The sequence below is a fragment of the Symphalangus syndactylus genome, chromosome 4 (assembly GCF_028878055.3).
Source record: "Symphalangus syndactylus isolate Jambi chromosome 4, NHGRI_mSymSyn1-v2.1_pri, whole genome shotgun sequence".
NCBI classification, from domain to species: Eukaryota; Metazoa; Chordata; class Mammalia; order Primates; family Hylobatidae; genus Symphalangus; species Symphalangus syndactylus.
This window is the reverse complement of record NC_072426.2, coordinates 145949191-145974266: the sequence shown is the minus strand read 5'-3', so window position 1 is coordinate 145974266 and position 25076 is coordinate 145949191. Positions and strand designations below refer to the sequence as shown.

The following is a 25076-nucleotide window of genomic DNA, read 5'->3' as shown; positions in this document are numbered from 1 at the left end:
TTGTGTTTTGTATAAGAAAGCGGAACCAACAGGAAATTGCTTGCTCAATGCACTCAAGCCCAAAATACAGGAGGACTCAATTACCTGGGAGATAGCAATGCAAACCCGTGAGAGTAGCACCCAATCTGGCTCTGTAAATGAGAGAGTGCAGTCGAATAGATGTCTATTTTCACATCCTTAGAACAACAAATATTTATTGCCATGACCATTTTGTGTTACTTCATGAATGTTTTTCCTGGAAATACCAGAGAGAGAGGTCAAAGAGACAAGCATGTAATTTACAAGACTTAAAGAAAAGTCTTCCAGTTGGAAAGAAATTAAAGTTGGCCGTGTCCCTTGTAGTCTTTCTTCACTTCACATTTTATAAATGTCCTTGTATTCCTTTGTTAATTACTTGATTATAAAGTCTTTTCAAAAATCAAATACTTTACATGGCTAAGTAGTAAAAGTTTAATTTAAAAGCATCAGACCATGACATATTTTTACCCAAAAATGAGCCTCTTGGGCTAAGCAAATTATACTTTTTTGTTCTGGGTCACATACTATCATATATACTTTTTTATTTAAAACCATTACTTCGGGCAACATCTAAAATTCTTCCAGATTTTTTCTCCTTCTTTTTGCTAACTTTAGATTTTAAACTTTAACTGCTATTAAAGAATCCAGTTTGAGGATTTGAGGATGCTCTGTCTACTTTCTAGATGTACATGCCTCAAGGATACAGAAATGATATAAAACACCAAATATTGAGACATGAAAAAGTTGGAGAAAGCTTTCTTTAGGGCATAGTGATTCCTTATTCACATTTTTCTGTTGAATACTGAGCCCAGTGTCTTATAAATAGTGAAAAGCCAGTATTTGTTGAATAAAAATATAGTAATTGGGGCCTTTGCCATTTATTTGCCATGTGGCTTTGGGTTGTGCATTTAATCTCCTTGGAATTTAGTTCTGATTTTTATTTTTCAGTTTGTAAAATGATGAGGTTTTAATTACATGGTCTGTTAAATTCCTCCAGGGCAATCATTCCTGCTTGTGGGGCATGGAGAAGGCACCTAGACCTGTGCCAGCCAGTACCCTGCCCCTGAGCCAACACCACCTCCAGTGCCACCATGCACACATTCCCCAACAGGGGTCCCCTGCCCCCAGCAGCTGCATTGCCTCTGCCACTGTGGTGAGCTGCCACAGGGAGGCAGGTGCCCCAGCACCCACTAGCATGCTGCCACAGTTGCTGCACCTTGGCCTTCATGGCGCAGTGGATTCCAAACCTTGAGGAGCCAGTGAACAAAGTTGGGGCCCAATACAAGTTCCCCAGAGTTAGAGCATGCAGTCCAGGAGTTGGGAGCTGAGAATTGGTCCCCCCAGATCTCCCAGAAATGAAGCCAGTTGGCTGAATTCAGCTTATACTACAATCAAAACCTCAAGATCATCATCATAGGACAAAAGAAAAAAAAACTAAAGATCAGCAACCTCAAAGATTGAAGGTAGATAAGCCCACACAGATGAGAAGGAATCAGTGCAAGAATGCTGAAAACTCAAAAGCCAGAGTTCTGTCTTTCCTCCAAATGACTGCATCATGTCTCCAGCAAGCATTCTGAATTGGCTGAGATGGCTGAAATGATAGAAACAGAATTTAGAATATAGATAGGAATGAAGATCATTAAGCTACAGGAGTACGTTGAAACCCAGTGCAAGGAAGTCAAAAGTCATGATAAAACAATGCAGAAGATGACAGACAAGATAGACAGTACAGAAAAGCAGGCAAACTGACATGATAGAGCTGAAAAACATACTACATCAATTTTATAATGCAATCAGGAGTGTTAATAGCAGAATAGACCAAGCAGAGGAAAGAATTTCAGAGCTTCAAGACTGGCTGTCTGAAATAAGAAAGTCAGTCAGACTAGAACAGAGAGAGGAAAAAGGGAAAAGGAATGAACAAAACCTCAAAGAAACATAGGATTATGGAAAGAGATCAAATCTATGACTTGTTGGTGTCCCTAAAAGGGATGGGGAGAATGGAACCAACTTGGAAAACATATTTGAGAATAACATCCATGAGAACTTCCTCAACCTAGCAAGACAGGCCAATATTCAAATTCAAGAAATGCAGAGGACCCCAGTAAGATATGTCAAAAGAAAATCATCCTCAAGACACATAATCAGCAGATTTTCCATGGTCAAAATGAAAGAAAAAGTGATAAAGGAAGCTAGAGAGAAAGGTCAGGTCACCTACAAAGAAAAGCTCATGAGTTTAATGGTGGAACTCTCAGCTGAAATCCTACAATACAGAAGAGATTGAGGGCCAATATTTTACATTCTTAAGAAAAAGAAATTCCAACCCAGAATTTCATGTCTGGTCAAACTAAGCTTCATAAGCAAAGGAGAAATAGATCCTTTTTACACAAGCAAATGATGAGGGAAATTGTCACCACGGGACCTACCTTACAAGAGCTACTGAGGGAAGTGCTACACATGGGAAGAAAAGACTGTTACCAGCCACTACAAAAACACACCGAAGTACTCAGACCAGTGATACTATAAAGCAACCACATAAACAAGACTGCAAAATAACCAGCTGTCATGATGACAGGATCAAATCCACACATGTCAATACTAATCTTGAATGTAAATGGGCTAAATGCTCCCAATTAAAAGACATAGAGTGGCAAGCTAAAGAACCAAGACCCATTGGTATGCTGTCTTCAAGAGACTCACCTCACATGTAATGACACACATAAGCTCAAAATAAAGGGATGGAGAAAAATCCAACAAGCAAATGGAAAACAGAAAAAACATGGGTTTCAATAATAGTTTCTGACAAAACAGACTTTAAACCGAAACAATCAAAGAAGACAAAGAAGGACATTACATAACAATAAAGGGTTCAATTCAACAAGAAGATCTATCATAAATATATATGCATCCAATAGAGGAGAACCCAGAGTTATAAAGCAAGTTCTCAGGGACCTTCAGAAAGACTTAGACTCCCACACAGTAATAGTGGGAGATTTTAACAACCCACTGACAATATTAGACAGATCATCAAGACAGAAGGCTAACAAATATATTTAGGACCTGAACTCAGCACTGGAACAAATGGACATTATAGATATCTACAGAAGTCTCCATCTCCCCAAAACAGAATATACATTCTTCTAATCGCCACATGGTACATGCTCTAAAATTGATCACATAATCAGAAGTAAAACATTCCTCAGCAAATGCAAAAGAACTGAAATCATAACAAACAATCTCTTGGACCACAGCACAATCAAATTAGAAATCGAGACTAAGAAATTCACTCAAAACCATATAATTACATGAAAATTGAATAACCTACAAGAAGTACTTTGAAACAAATGAGAACTAAGATGCAACATACCAGAATCTTTGGGACACAGCTAAGGCAGTATTAACAGGGAAATTTAAAGCACTAAATACCCACATCAAAAAGTTAGACAGATCTATAGTTAACAACATAACTTCACAACTAAAAGAACTAGAGAATCAAGAGCAAACAAATCCCAATGCAAGATAGGAAATAACCAAAATCAGAGCTGAACTGAAGGAAACTGGGACACAAAAAACCATTCAAAATTAGCCGGGCGTGGTGGCGGGCGCCTGTAGTCCCAGCTACTCGGAGAGGCTGAGGCAGGAGAATGGCGTGAACCCGGGAGGCGGAGCTTGCAGTGAGCCGAGACTGCGCCACTGCACTCCAGCCTGGGTGACAGAGCGAGACTCCGTCTCAAAAAAAAAAAAAAAAAAAAAAAAAAAAAAAAAAAAAAAAAAAAAAAGATCAATTAATCCAGAAGCTCATTTTTTGAAAAAATTAATAAAAAAATAGACTGCTAGCTAGATAATAAAGAAAAAAATAGAGAAGATTCAAATAAACACAATTAGAAATAATGAGGTGGATATTACCAATGACCCCACAGAAAGACAAACAACCATCAGAGAATATTATTAACACCTCTATGCACACAAACTAGAAAATCTAGAAGAAATGAGTAAATACCTGGACACATACACCCTCCCAAGTCTGAACCAGGAAGAAATTGAATCCCTGGACAGACCAATAATAAGTTCTAAAATTGAGTCAGTAATAAACAACCTACCAATGCAAAAAAACAAAAAGCCCAGGACCAGCTGAATGCCACCATATGTACAAAGAAGAGCTGATACCATTTCTACTGAAACTATTCCAATACATTGAGGAGGAGGAACGCCTCTTAACTCATTCTTTGAGGCCAGCATCATCCTGATACCAAAATCTGGCCAAGATACAACAACAAAAAATGAAAAATTCAGGCCAATATTTTTGATGAACATCAATGCAAAAATCCTCGACAAAATACTAGCAAACTGAATCCAGCAGGATATCTATCAAAAAGTGTAGGTACCATGATTAAGTAGGCTTTATTCCTGGATGCAATGTTGGTTCAGCACATGCAAATCAATAAATGTGATTCATCACATAAACAGAACAAAAACAAAAACCACATGATTATCTCAATCGAAGGGGAAATTCTTTTGATAAAATTAAACACCCTTCATGTTAAAAAGTCAATAAACTAGGTATTGGTCAGGCATGCTGGCTCACTCCCATAATCCCAGCACTTTGGGAGGCTGAGGCGGGTGGATCACCTGAGGTGGAGAGTTTGAGCTCAGCCTGGCTAACATGGTGAAACCCCATGTCTACTAAAAAGACAAAAATCAGCCAGGCCTGGTGGTGCATGTCTTTAATCCTAGCTACTCAGGAGGCTGAGGCATGAGAATTACTTGAACCTGGGATGTGGAGGTTGCAGTGAGCCGAGATTGCACCACTGCACTCCAGCCTGGGCAACAGAGTGAGACTCTGTCTAAAACAAACCAAAAAATCAGGCAAAGAAACAAACAAGAAAACAAAAAATGAAACAAACAAAAACCCCTAGGTGTTGAAGGAACATATTTCAAAACAATAAGAGGCATATATGGCACACCCACAGCCAACATCATACGGAATGGGCAAAAGCTGGAAGTATTCTCCTTGAAAACCAGCACAAGATAAGGATGCCCGCTCTCATCACTCCTACTCAATATAGTATTGGAAGTCCTGGCCTGAGCAATCAGGAGAAAGAAATAAATGCACTCAAATAGGAAGAGAGGAAGTCAAATTATCCCTGTTTGCAGATGATATAATCTTGTATCTAGAAAAACCCATAGTCTCAGCCAAAAAGCTCCTTAAGCTGATAAACAACTTCAGCAAAATCTCAGCATACAAAATCAATATGCAAAAATTATTGGCGTTCCTATATGCCCAAAACGGTCAAGCCAAGAGCCAAATCATGAATGCAATCACATTCACAGTTGCCACACAAACACACACACAAAACAAAATACCTAGGAATACAGCTATCTAGGGAGGTGAAACATCTCTACAAGGAGAACTACCAAACAGTACTCAAAGAAATCAGAGATAACACAAACAAATGGAAAAACATTCCATGCTCATGGATAGAAAGAATCAATATCATAAAAATGGCCACTCTGCCCAAAGCAATTTATAGATTCAATATTATTTCTATTAAATCACCACTGACATTTTTCACAGAACTAGAAAAAACTATTTTGAAATTCATACGGAACCAAAAAGGAGCCTGAATAGCTAAGGCAATTCTAATCAAAAAGAACAAAGCTGGAAGCATCATGCTACCTGACTTCAAACTATACTGCAGGGTTGCAGTAACCAAAACCACATGGTATTGGTTACAGACACATAGACCAATGGAACAGAATAGAGAACTCAGAAATAAGGCCACACACCTAAATTTGTATGATCTTCAACAAACCTGACAAAAACAAGCAATAAGGAAAGGATCCCCTATTCAATAAATGGTTCTGGGATAACTAGGTAGCCACATATAGAAGATTGAAATTAGACCCCTTCCTTACACCAGATACAAAAATTAACTCAAGATGGATTAAAACTTAAAGGTAAAACCCTAAACTATAAAAACCCTGGAAAATAACTTAGGCAATACCATTCTAGGCATAGAAATGGGCAAAAATTTTATAATGAAGATGCCAAAAGCAATTGCAACAAAAGCAAAAATTGACAAATGGGATCTAGTTAAAGTGCTTTTGCACAACAAACGAAACTATCAACAAAGTGAACAGACAACCTATGGAATGGCAGAAAATTTTTGCAAAACTATGCATCTGACAAATGTCTAATATCCAGCATCTATAAGGAACTTAAACAAATTTACAGGAAAAAAACAAACAACACCATAAAAAGAGTGGACAAAGAACATGAACAGACACTTTTCAAAAGATGTACATGCAGGTTTGTCAAAGATCAGATAGTTGTAGATATGCGGCATCATTTCTGAGGGCTCTGTTCTGTTCCATTGATCTATGTCTCTGTTGTGGTACCAGTACCATGCTGTTTTGGTTACCGTAGCCTTGTAGTATAGTTTGAAGTCAGGTAGCATGATGCCTCTAGCTTTGTTCTTTTGGCTTAGGATTGACTTGGCGATGCGGGCTCTTTTTTGGTTCCATATGAACTTTAAAGTACTTTTTGCCAATTCTGTGAAGAAAGTCATTGGTAGCTTGATGGGGATGGCATTGAATCTATAAATTACCTTGGGCAGTATGGCCATTTTCACGATACTGATTCTTCCAACCCATGAGCATGATATGTTCTTCCATTTGTTTGTATCCTCTTTTATTTCATTGAGCAATGGTTTGTAGTTCTCCTTGAAGAGGTCCTTCACATCCCTTGTAAGTTGGATTCCTAGGTATTTTATTCTCTTTGAAGCAATTGTGAATGGGAGTTCACTCATGATTTGGCTCTCTGTTTGTCTGTGATTGGTGTACAAGAATGTTTGTGATTTTTATACATTGATTTTGTATCCTGAGACTTTGCTGAAGTTGCTAATCAGCTTAAGGAGATTTTGGGCTGAGACAATGAGGTTTTCTAGATATACAATCATGTCATCTGCAAACAGGGACAGTTTGACTTCCTCTTTTACTAATTGAATACCCTTTATTTCCTTCTTCTGCCTGATTGCTCTGGCCAGAACTTCCAGCACTATGTTGAATAGGAGCGGTGAGAGAGGGCATCCCTGTCTTGTGCCAGTTTTCAGAGGGAATGCTTCCAGTTTTTGCCCATTCAGTATGATATTGGCTGTGGGTTTGTCATAGATAGCTCTTATTATTTTGAGATACGTCCCATCAATATCTAATTTATTGAGAGTTTTTAGCATGAAGCGTTGTTGAATTTTGTCAAAGGTCTTTTCTGCATCTATTGAGATAATCATGTGGTTTTTGTCTTTGGTTCTGTTTATATGCTGAACCTGACAAAAACAAGAAATGGGGAAAGGATTCCCTATTTAATAAATGGTGCTGGGAAAACTGGCTAGCCATATGTAGAAAGCTGAAACTGGATCCCTTCCTTACACCTTATACAAAAATTAATTCAAGATGGATTAAAGACTTAAATGTTAGACCTAAAAGCATTAAAATCCTACAAGAAAACCTAGGCCATACCATTCAGGACATAGGCGTGGGCAAGGACTTCATGTCTAAAACACCAAAAGCAATGGCAACAAAAGCCAAAATTGACAAATGGGATCTAATTAAACTAAAGAGCTTCTGCACAGCAAAAGAAACTATCATCAGAGTGAACAGGCAACCTACAGAATGGGAGAAAATTTTTGCAACCTACTCATCTGACAAAGGGCTAATATCTAGAATCTACCATGAACTCAAATAAATTTACAAGAAAAAAACAAACAACCCCATCAAAAAGTGGGCAAAGGACATGAACAGACACTTCTCAAAAGAAGACATTTATGCAGCCAAAAAACACATGAAGAAATGCTCATCATCACTGGCCATCAGAGAAATGCAAATCAAAACCACAGTGAGATACCATCTCACACCAGTTAGAATGGCCATCATTAAAAAGTCAGGAAACAACAGGTGCTGGAGAGGATGTGGAGAAATAGGAACACTTTTACACTGTTGGTGGGACTGTAAACTAGTTCAACCATTGTGGAAGTCAGTGTGGCGATTCCCCAGGGATCTAGAACTAGAAATACCATTTGACCCAGCCATCCCATTACTGGGTATATACCCAAAGGACTATAAATCATGCTGCTATAAAGACACATGCACACGTATGTTTATTGCGGCACTATTCACAATAGCAAAGACTTGGAACAACCCAAATGTCCAACAACGATTGACTGGATTAAGAAAATGTGGCACATATACACCATGGAATACTATGCAGCCATAAAAAATGATGAGTTCGTGTCCTTTGTAGGGACATGGATGAAACTGGAAAACATCATTCTCAGTAAACTATTGCAAGGACAAAAAACCAAACACCACATGTTCTCACTCATAGGTGGGAATTGAACAATGAGAACTCATGGACACCGGTAGGGGAACATCACACTCCAGGGACTGTTGTGGGGTGGGGGGAGGGGGGAGGGACAGCATTAGGAGATATACCTAATGCTAAATGACGAGTTAATGGGTGCAGGAAATCAACATGGCACATGGATACATATGTAACAAACCTGCACATTGTGCACATGTACCCTAAAACCTAAAGTATAATAAAAAAAAAAGATGTACATGCAGCCAACATGCATATGAAAAAAAGCTCAATATTACTGATCATTAGAGAAATGGAAAACAAAACCAAAATTAGATACCATCTCACACCAAACAGAAAGGCTACTATTAAAAAGTAAAAAAAAAAAAATAGATGCTGGTGAGGCCGCAGAGAAAAGCAAATGCTTATATACTGTTGGTGGCAGTCTAAATCATTCAATTACTGTAGAAGACAGTGTGGCAATTCCTTAAAGACCCAATATGAGAAATGGCATTTGACCCAGCAATCCCATTACTGGAATATAAATGGTCTATTACAAAGATACATGAATGCATATGTTCATTTCAGCACTATTCACAGTAGAAAAGACATGGAATCAACCTAAATGCCCATCAATGATAAACTGCATAAAGAAAATGTAGTATGTATACACCATGGAATACTATGCAGCCATACAAAAGAAGAACATGTTTTTTGGAGGGACATGGATAGAGCTGGAGGCCATTATCCTTAGAAGAAGACTAATACAGGGACAGAAAACCAAATACCACATGCTCTCACTTACTAGAGGGAGCTAAATGATGAGAACCCACGGTCACATAGAGGAGAACAACAAACACTGGGGCTTATTGGAGGGTGCAGTGTGGGAGGAGGAAAAGGAGTGGGAAAAATAACTAATGGCTTCTGGGCTTCATACCTGGGTGATGAAATAATCTGCATACCAACCCCCCATGACACAAGTTTACCTATATAATAAACCTGCAATGTACCCATGAACTTAAAATAAAAGTTAAAAAACAAAAAATAAAAATAAAAATGGGCAGATGGCTTGAGTAGACATTTATTAAAAGAACACTTACAAAAAAATTCCAAAATTCTCTAATTCCATAACGACTTAACTTGGCCATAACAAAAAGCAATGACTGCCGAAGTGGCAATCAAACAAAAGTTTCAACTGGCAATTTTTTTCTTCAACTATTATATCTATCCTTCCTAAGCATCAGCATCTACTGTTGGGGTCATTGGAGGGCCAATCCATTCTAGAGAGCCCTCTGTTCCTTGACTTAGAGGATGCATATGTGAATATATTTTGAGGTAGATTATTTTTGGCAATTCTCAAACGTCTTGGTTAAGTGGCGGAAAGTACTATCTCAGTATAATATAAAAGTATTAATATGCAGGTTAGCCTTAAATAAGCTCATTGCCCTCAGCCACATTTATGAGACAACAGAGGTTAAATGAAATAGAGGACACAAATCAGTGGTCACCATTTTAAAATCTTGATCTTATAAAACACAACTATTATACACAATTTATCCATAGCTGGGTGCTACTGGTGTTAAGTAAACAACAGATAATCCAGCACCCCAAATGATGGATTTTGAAGTCAATACCTCAGATCATTTTAATGTTCCAGTATCTATATTACAGAACTGAATCTATACAATAAAACTGTTTTTTTCCATAAAATGTTTTTGAGTTTAACGCTGACATTTCCCAGGTTCTAGAGTTTTCAAGTTCAGTACTTCAGCCCTCTGTTGGCTGAAATGCGACCTTCCCAGCTGCCCTGACCTTAATCGATGTGGTGTTCTTCAGCTCAGAACCTCTTGTCTTAGAAACACAGCTGCTGCACTCCTCTCATCTTATTTTTACTTCTCTTTGGACCATGTGATGAACCCTTTGAAGTGGGTCATCCAAAAGGAAGGATATAACCTTCAAGTAGGAGCTCTTTTTCTGTTACATTCAATGGGGAGCTATGATAATATCAAACAGAAAAGAGGCTTTTATGGCTGAGAGAGGCCAATAGATTGTGAAGCTAATTTGAAGTACTGCTACCGATTAGGGATAAACTAAGCCAAGCAGGAGAGAAATGCTCTCTTTTCATTAGGCACCACAGCTCTGCCAGAGAGTGAGGGTACCCAATATCTCCTTATAATAATTATGAAAGGACTGTGATTTTGTTCTCAGCTTTTAAATTAAACCTCTTCATGGCCTAAATTCACATTGGCTGTTTGATCTTCCTCTTTATAGGACTACCGGTTGTGACACTCTCAAATTATGTGGCTTCTCTCCTCAGTGTTCTCAAAAACAATTTGAGACTTCAGCGTTGGGAATCTTTCTCATTAGAGGGTTAGCTAAACATATAAGATTTACATAACCTTTGACATTTTAAATTTAGTTCTTGGATACTTGTGAGCTGTCATGTACAATTCATTTTTTAAAAATAGAATTCATTCAATTCCGTTTCATTCAAATGCCTAATATGGTCTACTAGCACTGTGGAACTCATCAATGGCAATAACACTCAAGAGCAACACATTTTTTTCTAATATCTTTTTTCATGCTTTCTAGACAGTGATTGAACTTACAAATGTACCTTCTGAAACTCTCCAAATTCCGTTTTATTGACCAAAGACACATTAGGGCAAAATAGTCTTTGAGTCCTGGTCAAGAGGGAAGGCTATCATAAGTAGATCCCAACATTTGAGGCATTTCTGTTTCAAATGAAGTCATTGTAATTTAATGCGGGGGGAAATGCTGAGTGGTTCATCACAGGCAAAACAGGGAGTTCCTAAAAAGTTAGGGAAGTGCTTTCTATATAAAATCCTCCCAGTGATAAGCAGGAGTGAGAGTAAGGATGTACCGCAGGCACTTGGAAAATTACTTCAAAATAAGAACTTGCAGTTTTTCCTAATCATTTGCATAGTGCAGCTGCACAAGGCAGAATTCAAAAGATGTCCCACAAAATTCCCGCTCCCTGCTGATTTAATCTAATGCGAATTGAGGAACTATTGTGAAGGGTCTTTGCTAGCTTTGAAGCAGGAGGAAGGTGCCACCCCAAAAAGAATGTGGGCAGCCTCTAAAACCTGAGAACAACCCACCCTGGGCTGATCACTGGCAGGGACACCGGACCTGAGTCCTATAATCTCATGGAATTCAATTCTGCCAACAACCTGAATGAGCCTGGAAGTGAATTCATCCCCAGGAGCTCTGGAAAAGAACACAGCCCGCCCAGCACCTTGTGAAACCCAGAGCAGAGAACTGGCCTGCAAAATGGGTGTTGCTTTAACTGCTAACTTTGTGATTATGACAGTAGCAGTAGAAAATCAACATGGCAGCTGACACAGGCTTTATCACAGTGTTCGCTTTGGCTCTAACTATTTACTCAGTAAAGTGGAAGATTTGGTGCAGGGAGCTCCTAACACAGGTGATGGAGCCAGTAGAAGGGAGGAGGGTGCAATAGTTTCAGTGAGTAGCTGTAACTCTAATGGAACACAGATTCCGCTAGGAGTTGCTCCACTACCCCACATGAAGTGACAGAGGAAGGAAGATGTGGGCATGATAGGGAAAGCCTAGAAAGGAGTGAGTAGAGGCTTTGAGGATGCAGCTTGAACTCCACATCCACAGCAAGTGGACTTATCATTCTTGTAGGCTAAACTTGGTGGGAATAGCTTTGGAAATGAAGAGAGGTGGCACTAGAATGTCCACCAGTTGCCTGCTTTTCTCTGCTATATCCACGATGATTCACCCTGCTCAGAATCTGCCTCCTGGCATACAGTGGCTTTCACTAGAAGGCAATAGTTACACAATTCTTGCTGGAGTCCACAAGAGCTGCAAATACAGCATAGACTAGTGCTTCTCAAACTTTGGAGTGCAAGTGGACTGTGACTCCCATCATCCTAAATAACAAACAGAGAGGGAGATGCTTTAAATGGAAATGATATTTATTTGGAAATAGGCATTGCAATGGGAATATGTGTGCCATAGTAAACTAGGTTGTCATTCTGGGTGGTAAAGGAAGATAAAGGTTTTTTAAAGAAAAATGAGGAGAATTACATAATTGTTTTGAGATAATAATCCTTGACTACAAGGGTCAATAACAAGGGTGGAATTAGTCCAAGGTTGAACAAGCAGTTGCTGGGCAGATGTCCTCACAGAATTGTTTTTTTTGTGTGTGTATGTAAGGTTGTGCAGTCTTTGTGCGAGACTGCAATCTCACACAAACTTTTGGGTTTTGCAATCTTTTGTGATAGTTTTTGTTCTCAGTCATTTGTGCATGAGAAGCTTCCCTTCATGGCCTTTCCTAGCTCTATTTATCTTCCCCAGTTTTTAACACAATTGACTCCATTTTGATTCTGATAACTTTCATGCTCCATTTCAAGATCCAAACAAACCATCATTCATGTGAATGGAAAGGAAAGTTATATTTGGACAAGCAAAGATTCAGAAACACCATTCACCATGTCCTAGTTCTGAAAAAATTTTTTTTGAAGTATGATAGTGAAACAATGAATGTATCAAAATAAAGAGCTCAAGAGAATTGGAGGAAACATTGATAGACAATAACGGCATAGAACTTATAGTTAAATCTAATTATGGTTACTTTTGTACATGCAAATTTAAAATAATATTAAGAATGATTTCTAAAAATTGAAGAATCATAATGTGAAATAAAGTTAGCAAAAATCTAGGTAAAAAATTCCAGATTAGCAAAATACAAATAAAAGCAGAATATGTAAGAAGGGGACAGAGATAAAAAAAGTTTTATGTTTAAATACTTAGCATAGTCTAGGAGGTGAAAGGGTATAGGCACTATTTAATTTTCATTCTTTATGGTGATGAGGAATAAAAGGTTCAAATGTTCATAAAAAAAACCAAAAATCACTAGTAGAATGAACATAGAAACTATTAAATAACATAGAAATAATGACATTAGTTTATTTATTCATTAATATAATAAATAGTTGAGTTCATTCCATTCCTTGTGCTGTATCTTATGATAGGCAAAATAGTCATAGTCCCTGCTCTTTACTATAAGTATGAATGCATATAATGATTATTATGTGAAAGGTAATGTTAGGGGAAGATAATATTTACGCATATGCATGAAACAAAGTGAAAATATTTTTACCAACCCCTAATGGAGGCTATTTTTGTGGAATGGGACTGCAGGTGTCGTAGCTATTAGCAACCATCACCAATTCTTTTTTACTTCCTCTTCCAGGGGAAAGTAAACCATGGCCACCTTTAAGTAAATCACTACACCTTGAAGTTAACCATGGCCGTGTGCCTTAATTTGGCAAATAAAATGTGTCATTTTCAGGCAGAAGATTTGAGGCAGTGCACAATTTGCCAAGTTCATTTTTTCCTTGTAATGATGCTCATGGAAGCTTGCAATGGCATGAAATATCCATCGGTGTGGTTCTGGAGAGATTGATAAGCAGAGGCCTGCAGCATGCCCTAGCCTAATCTGATGGATACAGCTGTTGGTATCAAGAAATGGAGGTGTTGCCTTAAAACAACCTAAAATGTGTGGCTTTGGCTTAATGATTGGTAGGTGGCAAGGGAAGTTTGGAAGTAAGAAGGAGGTCAGCTTGTGTTATTCTGGGATGAGACTTTAGTTAAGATGGTAGTTTAACCTGGGAGGTATATATTTGTACTTCTAGGTAAGTACTTGGCAAACATTTTCTGTAAAGAGAAAGAGTAAGTATTTTAGGCTTTTCAAACTGTATGAGTCTCTGTTGCACATTCTTCATTGCTTGTTTGTACAATCTTTAGTTCCCCTTTCACACAATCAGGCTGTTGTCTGGATTTGGACTACAGGATTACCAAACCCTGTTCTAGGCAAGTGCTTAGATTTTAAAGTACATTTGAAGTTGATTTTGGTTATTGTTGACTGCATTTGTCAGGGTGCTAATAAGACAATAATTAGCTTAGAAAAGAACTGGCCAATTTGTATGTAGGAAGAAAAAGAGTCTAGTTTGGGGGATTTGCTGTAAGGAATCTTACCCTTTTAAAAGATAAAGCTGAGAAGGTCTTTGAGGAACTACTCTTGCAGCAAGTATGAATTCTAGGTATGACTGTCACACCTATTGTTAAAATCTTTGACTCAGATCCATGACCTCCTAAAGGTGTGGTGCCTAAATCTTTTTAACTGGACAAAATGGCTCTTTCACCTAAACTGGATAGTCCAACATACCTTAGTTATGTCCAGAGGAAAAGAGACAAGAGATTTGGGTGTGATAAAGCAAAAGTAGCAAATAGAAGTATGTTTGGAAAAAAAATGTAGGTATTGAAGAAATTGAGTAAGGTCTTCAAAGAACTGTATTGTCAAATGAATCACAAGCTGAAACTTAAAGGGACAGAGACTGTTTGAAATTTTAAAATAAAGAATTATGAATGAGTAGACATTGAAGTGCACGATCCTTTAATACACATTCCAGATTGAAGGAAAGAAGAATCTCAAAGGAAGAACATCTTAGAGGATGGAGTCAAGAATTTTGGAAAACTGGGCAAGAGAACCCTTCCAAGACATAAGAACTGCAATTTAATATGGGAACATTCTCTGTGCCTAAGGTAGTAAACCTTCACAATCACCACCTAGATTCCAGAATTGCTATCAAATGTCTGCCATGTATCCGATACTCCTCCCTTTTCTGAATGTGAATCTCTTTAGAATTATTATGTATTTATTCTGCAGTTGCCTATTGGGTGTGGATGTGTGTTGGGGTGGGAGTTGGGCATGTAAGTCATCTTTCTTTTTTTTTTTTTTTTTTTTGAGACAGTCTCACTTTGTCACTCAGGCTGGAGTGCAGTGACATGATCTTGGCTCACTGCAGCCTCTACCTCCCAGGTTCAAGTGATTCTCATGCCTCAGCCTCCTAAGTAGCTGGGACTACAGGCGTGCGCCATCATGCCTGGCTAATTTTTTATATTTTTAGTAGAGATGGGGTTTTGCCCTGTTGACCAGGCTGGTCCTGAACTCCTGACCCTAAGTCATCCGTCCACCTCAGCCTCCCAAAGTGTTGGAATTACAGGCGTGAGCCACTACGCCTAGCCAAGTCACCTTTTTAGTTCATAGATTTCTGGATGAAGTGAAATCACATCCAAACCTGATACAGAAACCAGCACATTATTCTCTGATACACAGACTAGGATGCGTCACCAGGAGATCTTGAACTCAGAGCTGATCCTCCGACTGGTGGGACCTTGGGGTTGTCCCACTTAGGGAGAGGTTGAATATACAGCACATGGGGAAAGGAGAGGAAATCAAGTATTTGGTGAACAGAAGGGTGATGTTAGTCATTAATGCTATACGTTTAATATTAATATTTCCAGTTATCTATCCTTCTAGGCTGGTAGTTGGATTGCATTTCTCTGCCCTTTTAAGTTATCCCCATTAGATTAGCCTTCTTTTAGTTCTCCTACTGTGCTTGCTCTCTCATTATTACAAGCCTTCTGCTTATGCTGAATATAGTACCCAGAGTGATACTATTATAGTTCAGATGACTTATTCCCATTGCATCTAGAATAGAAGACAAACCTCTGAACAGACCTGAAATCTCTGGGATCTGATTTCCAGGTGCCTCTACAGCCCCATCTTAAATCATTCTCCACCCTCTGCATGTTTACTGCTGGGCTTCACAGGGACTATGCTTCCATTACTTTCTCATGCCAAGCTTTTTCTTGTCTTAGGGCCATTGCACTTCTTCTCCCCTGCCCAGCAGGCTCTTTCTCCAGATGTTCAAATGGCTGAGTTTTTCTCCTTCTCCAGGTATCAGGTCACATATCAGCTCCTTGGAGAAGGGAGGCTGTTCCTGACCTGACCACCTCCTTTGAAAGAGCCTTATCATCCCGTCTAATCTCTCCACTCCGTTTCATTTTCTTCTTACTTTTTACCACCACCTGAAATTATTTTTTTAGTTGCTTATTTGCCCACCTTTCTCTAGAAAAAGAGAAGATTCAGCAGGGTCTTGTCTGGCTAATTTCATCACAGAATCCTCAGAGCCTGGATTAGTGCTGGACACCTCATAAGCACTCAGTGGGTACCAACTGAATGAATCCATTGATGATAGAGTATACCAATTAGGCAGGAGCAAATCACCACCCTATCTCAGAGGCTTTGTATGAAGAAGTTTATTGCTCTTTCAAGGCCCATGTTAATTGTAGGTGAATTAACGTTTCTGCTCCAGGTTTCCTGTTGACTGAGCTGTTACTAACTATACACTGCCGATTATCATGGCAGAAAGGAGAAAGCAGACAAACTACAATGATTCTTAAAAATCCCACCAGAAGTGACATAGGTCCATCCTGATCATATTTACCTAGCCAGAACTAGTCACTAGGTCAGATCCAGCTTCATGGGGTTAGGGAAGGGCAGTCCTTCAAGATGTCTAAAAAGAGAATTGGAAATATTTGGCAATTAGCAATAATGACTGCCTTATAGAAATGATCATAGTCCCTGTGAAGCCCAGCAGCAAACATGCAGAGGGCATAGAAATGATCTCTCTTCTTTTCAGATCTCAACTGAGATATACCATCCACAGTAAAGCAGTTTTCTTTATTCCTTAAACCAGCTGCTTCTCAAATTTAATGTGAACACCAATTATCTGGGGATCTTATTAAAGTGCAGGTCTAGAAAGGGGCCTGAGATCCTGTGTTCTAAGTAGCTCCCAAGTGATGCTAATGCTGCTGGCTTGTAGACCATGCTCTGTGTAGCCTGTCTACAGGTTTCTCTTAAGTACAGGCATCCTTCTTATTAGCACCCGTCTCCATTTATACATTTGCATGATCCACTTTTCCCTCAGATTCTGAGCTCCATGACATCAGGGACTGTTTTGCTGTCATTCACCATTGTTGCCTCCCTGTGATAAGGGTGTTCAATAAATATTAGCTAGACTCATGAGTTGTTGATTTCCTGGATTTCTAGGACTAGTTGCCTATTTCTGGATATGTGCCCAAAGTTCTGGAACATTATTGGAGCTTGGCATTTAGTGGCCCTGAAATTGCCATGTGCTCTTTGGAAGGGACATTTTTGGCCATGAGCACTCCATTATTTGTTGAATATATATTAGCATATACTATAACAATTGCTTCTTTGGGGTTTGGGTACTAAAGTCTCACAATGCTAGCAAAGAATATTACAATTAAAATTAAGTAGTAACTATTCCATTAATGTAACTGGGTTCTTATCTTCTACATTCCTGAAGTTCATCTTGTTATTTCCAGTGTAGTCAGTTTACTCATTGTATTAGCCAGTGTTCTCCAGAGAAACAGAACAAACAGTATGTATGTGCATATATATAAGACAGCTTTATTTTAATGAATTGGCTCATGCAATCATAAAGGCTTGGTGAGTCCAAAATCTGATGGAGTTGACCAGCAGGCTGGATACCCAGGAGTGAGTTGCAGTTTGAGTCCAAAGGCTCTCTGCTGGCATAATTCCTTCTTCTTGTGGGGTAGGGGGTGGAGGTCAGTTTTGTTTTATTGAGGCCTTCAACTGATTGTATGAGGCCCACCCACATTATGGAGGGTAATCTGCTTTAGTCAAAGTCCAGTAATTTAAATGCTAATTTCATCTAAAAAACACCATCACAGAAACATCCAGGATAATGTTTGACCAAATACCTGGGCACTGTGGCTCAATCCAGTTGACATAAAATTAACCATCACATTCACCTTTCACATTCTTAAGAATGATTCAAATCTCCCTGGTAATGAAAACGACCTTAATAGGCCAGTTATAAAACCTCTGCAGTAGGTCAGTTTAATATTCATTTGTGCTTTGAGTTCATTTAACACTGTTATTAGGACTTATTTTAAACAACCAGAGCAGGCTCAGAGGGAAGAGGGTAACTTAGTTACCTTCTCATTTTAGTAATATTCATATTTCTTCCTTCCTCTATAGCTGTCTTTAATTCTCTGCTATAATTTATAGCATTATAATTAGGAGTTCTGACAATATACTTGAGCAAAGTGTGTGCTTATGGATAAGTGGGGCCATTAATGGACTAGAAACTTTGGGTCCTGTCTGTTTCCTTCACATGACTTTGAAAGACACAGGTGCTTAGTTTTTAATACATGAATGACAAGCAGCTGCTTTAACTCACTCACTGTTAGCCAGTACTAAAAAGGCCAGTCAGCTGGAGCAAAGCATTTGAAAATAAAGGCAAGGGCAATCTGAACTTCCTCTGTTGAGGACAGAGTATTCCCTCCAGCTTGACATTCCACTTCCTTGAGATATGCTCCTCAGGTGACAGCTGTGAAGGGAAATGCTAATGATCATGTATGGGCAGTAAAGTTGATGCCTTTTGCCCCTTGAGGGAAATGAAACAGATGCCTGTATCTTCTTAGGCTTCAGTTCTGTGCTCTAATTGAGGCTATTGTCCAGCATTAAATCTGGAGTATGCTCTAGTGGGTCTTCCTATGATGCCAAGGGTGAGAGAGTTGTGCCAGTGCTGTAGAATACTGGCCATCATAGTTGTTTTTATAATTCTTCAAAATGACAGCCTGACTTTGTTTAGATTTACACTAACTTTGTGATCTTGGCTGAGCCAATTAATCTTGGTTGTTTTCCTCTTTTCTAAAAAGCAACATATTTTTGAACATTTTAAAATACATTGAAGGGGAGGAAGGAAAGGTTGAGGCTGAAGTGACGGAAGGCAGAATAGCACAGTGGTGAAGTACATACATCTCCTGTCTGTATCAGTCAGGGTACAGATCAGAGAAGCAGAGCCAGTAGAAGATACACAGTAAGAGATGTGTTGTAAGAAGCTAGATTATACAATCGTGGGGGTTGGTCTTCAGGAAGGGCATGCTGGAACTCCTGGGGAAGAGTTGAAGCTGCTGCTCAGGCAGAATTTCTTCTCCAGGGAAGCCTCAGCTCTGCTACTAAGGCCTTTCAACTAGTTGAAGCAGGCCCGCCAGGTTATCTAGGATAATTACCTTACTTAAAGTCAACACTTACAGAATTGAATCCCATCTATAGAAAACCTTCACAGCAACATCTTAGATTAGTGCTGGATTGAATAACTGCAGACTGTGGCCTATCCAATTAGGTACATCAAATAGACATCACAGTGCCCCAAAAGTTTGATCCTTCGCTCTCATGGAGGTAGAGAATAAATGGTGGTTACCAGAGGCTGGGAAGGGGTGAGGGCATGGGGGAATAAAGAGCGGCTGATTAAAGAAGGGACAAAAATATAATTAGTAGAAGGAATAAGATCTAGTGTTCAGTAGCACTATAGGACGACTACAGTTAACAATAATTTACTGTATACTTCAAAATAACTAGAAGAAAAGATTTGGAATGTTCCAAACACAAAGAAAAGATAAATGTTTGAGGTAGTGTATATCCCAATTACCTTGATTTGATCATTACACACTGTATGACTATCAAAATATCACATGTACCCTATAAATATGTTCAACTGAGTATATATAAAAATTTTAAAAAAGAAAAAAATCAAAGCTATTATGATTATTGAATAAAAGAAGGCATCATACTGCCCCAAAAGCTTGACCCTTCACTCTCTGTGAAACTTATGCCTTAGTACTCATTCATTCATTTACAAATTAAACAAATTATAGTATCTACCTCATAGGATGCTTGTGTGGATGAGACAGGATTAAATGATCGAATACATGTATGCTGCTTACAATAAGATCTGGCACAAACTAGCACTCAATAAGCAGTTTATGCTTTTTCAAGCATTCTTATATTAAATATTAAATTTCATGGTGTCACCAAGTTTTAAGCATGATTTTTTTTAAGGTGAAGAAACTGAAGTAGAGAGAATTGAAATGACTTGTCACCAACCTGTCTACTTTAGTTAATGCAACCAGCGCTAGAAATCATGTTTACTCTGATGTTTTTTATAGCTGAGATGACTGTCACCATCAGTGTGTCTGTCATTACCAACATGATTTTCAGAACTTTAAATCATTTATACATAAAACAAAATAACCTCAAGGTGTAGCTGGGGCCACCTCATCTTTTTAGACTTCGATGGATTTTGATTCAAACACCCACAAGCAGTGGTGGCTAATTTGATGTGCTTCCTAGTATCATTGGGGATTCTTGGGAAGACATTTCATTCCTGGCTTTGACATCCCTGTCCCCGTTTCCCCTTTTTGTGCCCAAATTTGAAATGCGGCCCTATTTCCTTGTACCCACAAAGATATTTCTTTTTTTTTTTTTCTTTTTTCTTTTTTTTTGAGACAGAGTCTCTCTCTGTCACCCAGGCTGGAGTGCAGTGGTGCGATCTTGGCTCACTACAAGCTCCGCCTCCCAGGTTCACGCCATTCTCCTGCTACAGCCTTCTGAGTAGCTGGGACTACAGGCGCCCGCCACCACGCCCGGCTAATTTTTTGATATTTTTAGTAGAGACGGGGTTTCGCCACGTTAGCCAGGATGGTCTCGAGCTCCTGACCTTGTGATCCACCCGTCTCGGCCTCCCAAAGTGCTGGGATTACAGGCATAAGCCAATGTGCCCGGCCCCACAAAGATATTTCTGAGTGTGCCGACCATTGACTGGTGAGAGTGGGTTTATACATAGCCATATCTTCCCTTAACCCCACTTGCCATAGAAATTAATCAGGCACTTTTCCCTCACACTCTCTCCTTTCACACCCTAGTCCACACCCGCAAATTTTACTGACTACTTTTGTAGGGTTATGATCATGTTTTTGAGTGAGGTGAGAGTTGGGTGCTAGTGTGAGTTCACACCCTTCCCCTTCATATAACAGATGGCCTGATGGTGTATTCTAAGCAAAATCAGTTCTTTTCCTAAGGAACTTTAAAAAAATTCTATTCTAGGGAGGAGCCAAGATGGCCGATAGGAACAGCTCTGGTCTACAGCTCCCAGCGTGAGCGATGCAGAAGACGGGTGATTTCTGCAATTCCAACTGTGGTACTGGGTTCATCTCACTGGGGAGTACCAGATAGTAGGTGCAGGACATTGCGTGCAGTGCACCGTGCACGAGCTGAAGCAGGGTGAGGCATCATCTCACCTGGGAAGCGCAAGGGGTCAGGGAATTCCCTTTCCTAGTCAAAGAAAAGGGTGACAGATGGCACCTGGAAAATCAGGTCACTTGCACCCTAATACTGCGCTTTTCCAATGGGCTTAAATAATGGCACATCAGGAGATTATATCCCGCACCTGGCTCAGAGGGTCCTACACTACAGAGTCTCACTCATTGCTAGCACAGCAGTCGAAGATCAAACTGCAAGGCGGCAGCGAGGCTGGGAGAGGGGCGCCCACCATTGCCAAGTTAGTTGTTTGATTAGGTAAACAAAGCCACCGGGAAGCTCGAACTGGGTGGAGCCCACCACAGCTCAAGGAGGCCTGATTGCCTCTGTAGGCTCCACCTCTGGGGGCAGGGCACAGACAAACAAAAAGCAGTAACCTCTGCAGACTTAAATGTCCCTGTCTGACAGCTTTGAAGAGAGGAGTGGTTCTCCCAGCACGCAGCTTGAGATCTGAGAACGGGCAGACTGCCTCATCAAGTGGGTCCCTGACCCCCAAGTAGCCTAACTGGGAGGCACCCCCCAGTAGGGGCGGACTGACACCTCACACGGCCAGGTACTCCTCTGAGACAAAACTTCCAGAGGAACGATCAGGCAGCAGCATTTGTGGTTCGCCAATATCCGCTGTTCTGCAGCCACTGCTGCTGATACCCAGGCAAACAGTCTGGAGTGGATCTCTAGCAAACTCCAACAGACCTGCAGCTGAGGGCCCTGTCTGTTAGAACAAAAACTAACGAACAGAAAGGACATCCACACCAAAAACCCATCTGTATGTCACCATCATCATAGACCAAAGGTATATAAAGCCACAAAAATGGGAAAAAAACAGAGCAGAGAAACTGGAAAATCACAGCACCTCTCCTTCTCCAAAGGAACATAGCTTCTCGCCAGCAACGGAACAAAGCTGGACGGAGAATGACTTTGACGAGTTGAGAGAAGAAGGCTTCAGACGATCAAACTACTCCGAGCTACAGGAGGAAATTCAAACCAATGGCAAAGAAGTTAAAAGCTTTGAAAAAAAATTAGACGAATGGATAACTAGAATAACCAATGCAGAGAAGTCCTTAAAGGACCTGATGGAGCTGAAAACTAAGGCACGAGAGCTACGTGACGAATGCAGAAGCCTCAGTAACCGATGCGATCAACTGGAAGAAAGGGTGTCAGTGATGGAAGACGAAATGAATGAAATGAAGCAAGAAGAGAAGTTTAGAGAAAAAAGAATAAAAAGAACAAAGCCTCCAAGAAATATGGGACTATGTGAAAAGACCAAATCTACGTCTGATTGGTGTACCTGAAAGTCACAGGGAGAATGCAACCAAGTTGGAAAACACTCTGCAGAATATTATCCAGGAGAACTTCCCGAATCTAGGAAGGCAGGCCAACATTCAAATTCAGGAAATACAGAGAACGCCACAAAGATACTCCTCGAGAAGAGCAACTCCAAGACACATAATTGTCAGATTCACCAAAGTCGAAATGAAGGAAAAAATGTTAAGGGCAGCCAGAGAGAAAGGTCGGGTTACCCACAAAGGGAAGCCCATCAGACTAACAGCAGATCTCTCAGCAGAAACTCTATAAGCCAGAAGAGAGTGGGGGCCAATAGTCAACATTCTTAAAGAAAAGAATTTTCAACCCAGGATTTCATATCCAGCCAAACTAAGCTTCATAAGTGAAGGAGAAATAAAATCCTTTACAGACAAGCAAATGCTGAGAGATTTTGTCACCACCAGGCCTGCCCTAAAAGAGCTCCCGAAGGAAGCACTAAACATGGAAAGGAAAAACCGGTACCAACCACTGCAAAATCATGCCAAATTGTAAAGACCATCAAGGCTAGGAAGAAACTGCATCAACTAACGAGCAAAATAACCAACTAACATCATAATGACAGGATCAAATTCACACATAACAATATTAACTTTAAATGTAAACGGACTAAATGCTCCAATTAAAAGACACAGACTGGCAAATTGGATAAAGAGTCAAGACCCATCAGTGTGCTGTATTCAGGAAACCCATCTCACGTGCAGAGACACACATAGGCTCAAAATAAAAGGATGGAGGAAGATCTACCAAGCAAATGGAAAACAAAAAAAGGCAGGGGTTGCAATCCTAGTCTCTAATAAAACAGACTTTAAACCAACAAAGATCAAAAGATACAAAGTAGGCCATTACATAATGGTAAAGGGATCAATTCAACAAGAAGAGCTAACTGTCCTAAATATATATGCACCCAATACAGGAGCACCCAGATTCATAAAGGAAGTCCTTAGAGACCTAGAAAGAGACTTAGACTCCCACACAATAATAATGGGAGACTTTAACACCCCACTGTCAACATTAGACAGATCAACGAGACAGAAAATTAACAAGGATACCCAGGAATTGAACTCAGCTCTGCACCAAGCAGACCTAATAGACATCTACAGGACTCTCCACCACAAATCAACAGAATATACATTCTTTTCAGCACCACACCACACCTATTCCAAAATTGACCACATAGTTGGAAGTAAAGCTCTCCTCAGCAAATGTAAAAGAACAGAAATTATAACAAAGTGTCTCTCAGACCACAGGGCAATCAAACTAGAACTCAGGATTAAGAAACTCACTCAAAACCATTCAACTACATGGAAACTGAACAACCTGCTCCTGAATGACTACTGGGTAAATAATGAAATGGAGGCAGAAATAAAGAGGTTCTTTGAAACCAATGAGAACAAAGACACAACATACCAGAATCTCTGGGACACATTCAAAGCAGTGTGTAGAGGGAAATTTATAGCACTAAATGCCCACAAGAGAAAGCAGGAATGATCTAAAATTGACACCCTAACAGCACAATTAAAAGAACTAGAAAAGCAAGAGCAAACACATTTAAAAGCTAGCAGAAGGCAAAAAATAACTAAAATCAGAGCAGAGCTGAAGAAAATAGAGACACAAAAAATCCTTCAAAAAAATTAATGAATCCAGGAGCTGGTTTTTTGAAAGATCAACAAAATTGGTAGAACGCTAGCAAGACTAATAAAGAAGAAAAGAGAGAAGAATCAAATAGACACAATAAAAAATGATAAAGGGGATATCACCACTGATCCCACAGAAATACAAACTACCATCAGAGAATACTACAAACACCTCTATGCAAATAAACTAGAAAATCTAGAAGAAATGGATAAATTCCTCAACACACACATCCTCCCAAGACTAAACCAGGAAGAAGCTGAATCTCTGAATAGACCAATAATAGGCTCTGAAATTGAGGCAATAATCAATAGCTTACCAACCAAAAAGAGTCCAGGACCAGACGGATTCACAGCCGAATTCTACCAGAGGTACAAAGAGGCGCTGGTACCATTCCTTCTGAAACTATTCCAATCAATAGAAAAAGAGGGAATCCGGCCAGGCGCGGTGGCTCATGCCTGTAATCCCAGCACTTTGGGAGGCCGAGACGGGCGGATCACGAGGTCAGGAGATCGAGACCATCCTGGCTAACACGGTGAAACCCCGTCTCTACTAAAAATACAAAAAAAATTAGCCGGGTGCGGTGGCAGGCACCTGTAGTCCCAGCTACTCGGGAGGCTGAGGCAGGAGAATGGCGTGAACCCGGGAGGCAGAGCTTGCAGTGAGCCGAGATTGCACCACTGCACTCCAGCCTGGGCGACA

At 39.8% G+C, this 25076-nt stretch overlaps 1 protein-coding gene and 1 long non-coding RNA gene across 4 annotated transcripts in view; one reads left to right on the top strand and one right to left on the bottom strand.

Moving 5' to 3' along the window:
* GALNTL6 (polypeptide N-acetylgalactosaminyltransferase like 6) overlaps positions 1 to 25076 on the bottom strand; it is a 1246491-nt gene that overhangs the window by 381591 nt on the left and 839824 nt on the right. The window lies entirely within an intron of this gene.
* The window catches only part of LOC129481254 (uncharacterized), a 48223-nt gene that overhangs the window by 12974 nt on the left and 10173 nt on the right, over positions 1 to 25076 (top strand). The window contains exon 3 of the long non-coding RNA XR_008657307.2: positions 14833 to 14965. This is a non-coding gene — a long non-coding RNA (uncharacterized lncRNA). The remainder of the gene's footprint in view (positions 1 to 14832; positions 14966 to 25076) is intronic.